At 38.6% G+C, this 6,588-nt stretch overlaps 1 long non-coding RNA gene across 1 annotated transcript; it reads right to left on the bottom strand.

Moving 5' to 3' along the window:
• Positions 1-880: 880 nt before the first annotated feature.
• Positions 881-3,833, bottom strand: LOC306814575. Its single transcript, XR_013777210.1, has 4 exons — positions 3,729-3,833; positions 2,930-3,016; positions 1,574-1,697; positions 881-993 (listed from the first exon to the last, which is right to left on the bottom strand). It is a non-coding gene; the product is annotated as an uncharacterized lncRNA (long non-coding RNA).
• Positions 3,834-6,588: the final 2,755 nt, after the last annotated feature.

Below are 6,588 nucleotides of genomic sequence, written 5' to 3'. Positions count from 1 at the left end.
GGGCAGGATCACCTCCTGTGACCTGCTGGCAATGCTCTTCCCAATGCCCCCAGGATCCATTGGCTTTGCTGGCCATCAGGACACACTGCTGGCTCATGGACAGCTTGTTGTCCACCAGGGCCCTGAGGTCTTTCCCCACAGTGCTGCTCTCCAGATGATCAACTCCCAGCCCGTTGTGGTGTCTGGGGTTGTTCTTCCCCACATGCAGGACCTTGCATTTGCTTTTCCTGAGTTTCAGGAGTTTCTCTGCTCATCTTTTTATACTGTGGAGGCCTGTCTGAGGGGCTGCACAGCCCTCTGGGCTATCAGCCACTGCTCCCAGCTCTCTGTCATCAGAGAGTTTGATGACAAATGAACTTGTTGAGGAGGCATCTGCCCCTTCATCCAAATTTTTTGATTAATAAGTTAAACAATACTGAACTGGTATTAAACCCTGGGAGGCACCACTAATGAGAAGCCTCCAACAAGACCCTGTGCCGCTGAACAGAACCCTCTGGGATCTGCCACACAGATACTTGTCAACTCACCAAGCTTCTTTGACCTCTCAACAATTGTAAAAAATGCTACTGAAGAAAAGTCAGTGTAGCGATGTGTGTGGTCAAACCACCCACCAAATTTGGGTCCTTTAATTTTTTTTTCAATCATAATATTCTTCTTTTCATAATATGTTGGGGTTTAGGGTAAGGAAAGAAGTTACTTTGCAATTTAAGGGATATATAGGGATGGCAGAATGGTAGTAAATAAGGTAGAGATTTCAACAGGAATTCTCCATACATTTATTTCAGAACTCTTCCTTATGTGTCCTTGGATAATCAATTTGCACTCACACTATGTCCCTTTGTCCTTTCAGGTAATGTAAGTACCTCAAATGGACAGGACAGTTAGCCAATTGTTAGCTGCTCCCTGTTTCACTACTGTGAGGTTCTAACTGAAACTCTGGTTTCTTGTTCCAATGAATTTTGTATCTTCAGAACTAATTTATTGTAGGCTTGACTGGTGGAAAGAAAAAAAGTGAGTTTTCGAACTGGCATAAAATGCTGGGGAGGTTGATCCTAGTTGCTCTATGAAGGCTCATTGAGCAGAAGAAGGAATCTTTATTTATTTGCCTTCTAAGTGCCACTACCTGTATGTAGCACAAATGCATGGAGACCATAGATTTTAATTATTACTTTATTTTTCCAGAACAGGAAATATTAGGTCAGACTTGAGGAAGAGCAATATCATTAATAGCACAGCTCTGTGGTATATATGCCCGTGGGGGTATATGAGTAGGATTACAATGTAGTGGAGCTTGGAGTTTAGAACGCATTTAGAACAGTTATGACTGTGAGAAGAGTGATAACTGCTTTTGTTTCACCCTTGACATTTCCTGTTACATCTGATTTTCTGTGCCCTGAAGTCCCCTCATGAATTCTGCCTTTTGCATTTCTATGATGATTTCAGAGGTGAAGATTTATTCACATTTCAAAGCTCAGTTTAGGAAGTCGGGGTTTTGTAAAGTCTCTTTAGGGTTTTTATCTTGGTGGGTTTTTTTTTTTTTTCCCTTTAATCAGATGCTAAAGAACAAATTTACTCTTAAGTGCCAGAGGAGAAGCCACCTGATGAAAGATTCCAGATGTTTAGTCTTGCCTGGATCAGCCTCTGGGCTTGGCTCTCAGCCCATCTGTCAGGTTAGCTTTGGTGAAGAAGATGAGTCCCTGTCAAAAACAGAAGTATTACTGGGTGGGGTAACTCAGTGGCTTCAGGAAGACCTTCCTTTGAGGTAACAGGTTACCTGCAGAGCATGTTTTTCTTCTATAGGTCAGTAACCCAGTGTAAGAAAATAACAGAAGTGATGGACGAGCTGTCTTTGAATTTAGTCTATCTCAGCAGCTCCAGGTAATGATGTAGATCAGGTGGGGTTATTGATGACTGTATGACACAGACACAAACTAGAGGACAGTTTTGTCCTGAACACCACCTAAAGCCCACATAACTCAGTTCTGTACCAGCAATGGAATGCTGAGTCCTGGCGTACATTGCAGAGCTGCTTAGCTATTTGGTGTGCATCGCATTGTTAGTTGAGTGACCTGAATAAAGGAGAGTGTTGGCTGAATCAGGACAGCTTGCCACACTTCAGTGTGAGTGCAGATTAACATTAAATGCTGGCTATCATACAGTTTACAGACTTCTTGTCATGATTCTTTAGAAATGCTTGAAGAGGACCAACAAGTATAGGTCATGATGTGTAGAGTCATGACATGACCTGTTGATAGTCCCTTCAACAAAGTCTGCTTTGATGCTTATCTATAAATATTTGCTGGTTTGTGGAATCATAGGATATCACAAGTTGAAAGGGAACCATAAAGATCATCAAGTCCAAATCTCTCCTCCTTTCAGAACTATACAATTAAACCTAAGATTATGAATGTTGTTCAGTTGCAACTTGAACCCTGACTTGGTGCCCTGACCACTTTCCTGGGGAGTCTTCCCCAATGACAGGTCACCTTGTCTCTGGAGACACTTAACAGTGTGCTTGGTCTTTCCCTCTTGACTTATTTCCAGAAGAAAAGGCAGCTGATTTTTTACACTAGACCTGAATAGCTCATGTTCATGTATAGTGGACTCAGTAAAACATAAAACCCCATCCACATCTCTGAAAAATTCTATTTATTTACCATATATTTACCATAGATTGTCTGTTTATAGATTCTTAGTGCTTTATCTTCATGTTGTAGATTAAACATGGTAGGTAGCTAAGTATCACATAGATTTTTCCTCACTCCCCCCCACCTTCCCCATGCCCAGCAGTGTGGCAGAAGTGAAGAGGAGGAGTAAAAGCAAGAAAACTCATGAGCTGATATAAAAATTATCTGAAAAGTAAAGGGAGTGTGGAAGAATAGAAAAAGAAAACAAAACAGAACAAGTAGGTATGAAGGCAATTGCTCACCATCTCCAGCGTGCAGGCTGATGTGCAGACCCAGCCTGCCATCAGCTCAGAGACTTTGAGTTGCTGCTCTGAGGAAGTGCCATAAACCTGGAGTAAACTGAAAAATGAGCAAAACATTGCTAAAGACCTTTGGTTTTTCATGTAAAAACATGAAAATCCATTACTTTTTAATAATAGAAGTCTGTACTTGTTGAAACTATCTGAATAGAGAGCATAGATTTCAAAAACAATTAAAGAAGAAAAGAAGGAAAGAAAAAGAAAGAAAGAAAGAAAGAAAGAAAGAAAGAAAGAAAGAAAGAAAGAAAGAAAGAAAGAAAGAAAGAAAGAAAGAAAGAAAGAAAGAAAGAAAGAAAGAAAGAAAGAAAAAGAGAAAAAGAGAAAGAGAGAGAGAAAGAGAAAGAGAAAAAGAGAGAAAGAGAGAAAGAGAGAAAGAGAGAAAGAGAGAAAGAGAGAAAGAGAGAAAGAGAGAAAGAGAGAAAGAGAGAAAGAGAGAAAGAGAGAAAGAGAGAAAGAGAGAAAGAGAGAAAGAAAGAAAGAAAGAAAGAAAGAAAGAAAGAAAGAAAGAAAGAAAGAAAGAAAGAAAGAAAGAAAGAAAGAAAGAAAGAAAGAAAGAAAGAAAGAAAGAAAGAAAGAAAGAAAGAAAGAAAGAAAGAAAGAAAGAAGAAAAAGAAAAAGAAAGATTAGTTCTCTCTTGAAAAGCAGTGGTAACTTTATAAGGATATATTTCACAAAACTCATTTTGGAACAGTGTTTTCTCATAGACACTAAGGTTTACAGTAAGTTGTATTATTTGGTTTACCAAGGGTGTCAGCTAGGATGAGATTCCAAACTTCTGCTGTGCCCATGTGAGTTTCACTAGAAGTTTCTCTTGACACCTGCTACGTACTGTAGCGGAGGATGGAGTTACTCACAGCAAACGTCATCTGGGTTGTCTGATGACCTGTGCAAAGTGATTACTATTCTAGCTAACTGAATAGGTCACAAGACACTAAGCAGTAAATTCAGCCTTCTCTGTTTATTCTTGAATCTGCAGTGCTTTCACCAAGCTACACATGAGCTAGGAGTCAGAACATTAATCTTAAGCTTGCTTTTTAGTCCTAAAGTTTCAAGCCTCTTTGCAAGTATGCATTCTTATGTCTAAGAATTGAGATTGAAGATGGATGTACTAGGGGCAAACCATGGACATTCATGAAGACATAGACTTGAGAATATAGCAACAGGAATGGTCACCTATGTCTTCTTCTCTTTGGGAATAGCATGGCACCTGCACAGCAACACCCTTATTGCAACAGTCAATTCCTATGAATTCATTGCTTTCTACCTGGTGCTTATAATCTATTCCTGCACATATGAGCTGTTTGCACTCAAAGTTCTTTTTCCCTTCCTGACTTGCAACTAGAAATTCAGGCTGCAGAACTCTAGCTCAGTCTGGGAGCTGCCTCCAGTCAATTTATGGCCTAATTTTATTCCAAAATGAGAATTGTAAAGCCTTTTGAAAATCCACTTTGAAAAGAACACTTGGCACGTGCACATCTTATACATTGTAGACCATTCAGTGATGTACATTGTTTGTTCTTTTAGAACATAATAATGTGTCATGAAATAATAGTGACAGTATGAGTATTATGAAAAAAAAAACATTGAAATCATCATTGGCTAAAGCAACTGGAAATTATTGAAGTTGCCAATATACTGCATGCATCTAGCATAATCTCTGTGCATAATTAAGTGCTTATGAGGAAAAATCTTGATTTAAATTCCCAAAAAAAACCCTTCTCTGAATGCCTGCAGCTCTCTGCCAATAATGGTTCGTGATCTAGCACTGTATAAAGGTTTTTGTGAGGGTTTCAATGATATCCACTGACAAAAGCATTCTTTGGTACATTCAGCAAAAAGAGCATTTTTAAACATGCAGAATACTTGTACTTTTAAAGCATGTTTCATTTACTTAAGTTCATAAGTGTGAATAAAATATTGGTAAAACAAGTGGTTTAGGGCCTCATGAATTATATTGCCTAGGAAAGTTGAAAGTTAAGTCAGTTTAGCATTAGAATAACTTCTGTGTTTCACTTCCTGTGCACAATTTACTTTCTGCAGGGTGATGTGAAGCCATGCAATAAACTGCAGTCTGCTTGGCTGATGTCGCAGGCTCCAGTTTATGTCAGCTTTGATAGGTGCACTTAAAACATTTTGATAACATGACATTCCCCAATGTCCAAATACAGCTGAAGCAGAGTGCACCAGCTGTTACTTTGACTGGTGATCAAGAATCTTCCAGATAAAGGCAATCTCATGTAAATCTGCCATGAAAATGGAAATCCTCTGATGTGACACTGTATTTTTCCAATTACATTGTGATAAAAGGAAAGTTAAAAAAAAACATACCTGAAAGCACATATAAACAGAAGTTGTTCTGAAAATGAAAAAGAGAAATAGTTCCCCATTAAGATGGAATTCTATCTTTCTTATTAAATTGTTCTGCCAGCTAAATAATCAGGAATTTCAAGAGCAGATACACTTTTTAAAGTTTGGTGTATTTGTAGAAAGTCTGCTGATATATGAGGGAAAATTATTTTCTCTCACCTTCCACAATTGCTGTTCCTTCACTTGACTCCTTGGCTGCATAAAGTTTATGTGGGCAGATGTTCCCAGAATTCCCCTCTCTGCATGGGACCTCTTTACAACCCCAGCAGGCAGCCAGATTTTGCAGTGCAACCTAAACATTGAGACTTAAACTGCAAGCAATCTGTTACACTCTAGCTAAGGAAATAAAAGTTCTTCAGCTGTCACGGAGAGATATATTAGTTTGGCCATGCCTAAAATGCTTTGGGAGGTTTTCTGAAAATAAACATGCCAATCTAGCTCTGAGCCCTGTCGTATGGGGAGATTTGAAAACGTATGGGTTTTGTTTCCAAATTTAATGAAGCCAACAGGTAGAACCAATTCAAGAGGACTTTTAGTTTTTCCTGAGGGGCTGGGGAGTTCATTAGAAATAATTGCACATATACTCTGCTGGAGTTAACAAATGCTCAGCAAGCTATTATAGTGTGTAACAGCAGCCTATAGTAATTTAGGGGTACTGAACAGACCTAAGAGTAACCACATTCATTGATGTTGAATTTAGAATTTTCTCTTTATTTTTTAAGTTGTTCCTTGATAAATTGTTAGTTAGACTGAACTGTTTGCATACATTTCTTATATTGCTAGATGAGCCAAAACAGGACACCAGCTTGAATCAGCCTGTTTACCTCTTCTTCTGAGCAATGTACCTACTTCCTTTCTGGCAAGCATTCAAATTCTGAATTTTAAACTTGTAATCTATCTTGTTGTAAGTAAGAAGGAGAACATATCTTGATCTCAACATGAACTTAAATTTATCTTCTCACTTCTCTATCCCTGACCAAGGACCAATCTAAGGATCAACTAGGGACCATTCAAAAAAATGTGAATGAAATATTACGACATGAGAAGTTAGGTCTCATCGACACAGGTAGGATATCAACTGCTTTTGTAGCTGAAAATACTGTTCTCCTTTTAGGCCTTTACAGTCTTGCCACTATCTGGTAGATGTTCTTTGCCCACTAACTCATAAACTATAAATATACTGATTGAAAGCTTCAGGCAATTCCAACCACTGAAATATATTGTAATATGGAATC

This window comes from Erithacus rubecula, assembly GCF_903797595.1.
Source record: "Erithacus rubecula genome assembly, chromosome: Z".
Classification (NCBI taxonomy): Eukaryota; Metazoa; Chordata; class Aves; order Passeriformes; family Muscicapidae; genus Erithacus; species Erithacus rubecula.
This window is presented reverse-complemented; position numbering and strand designations above follow the sequence as displayed.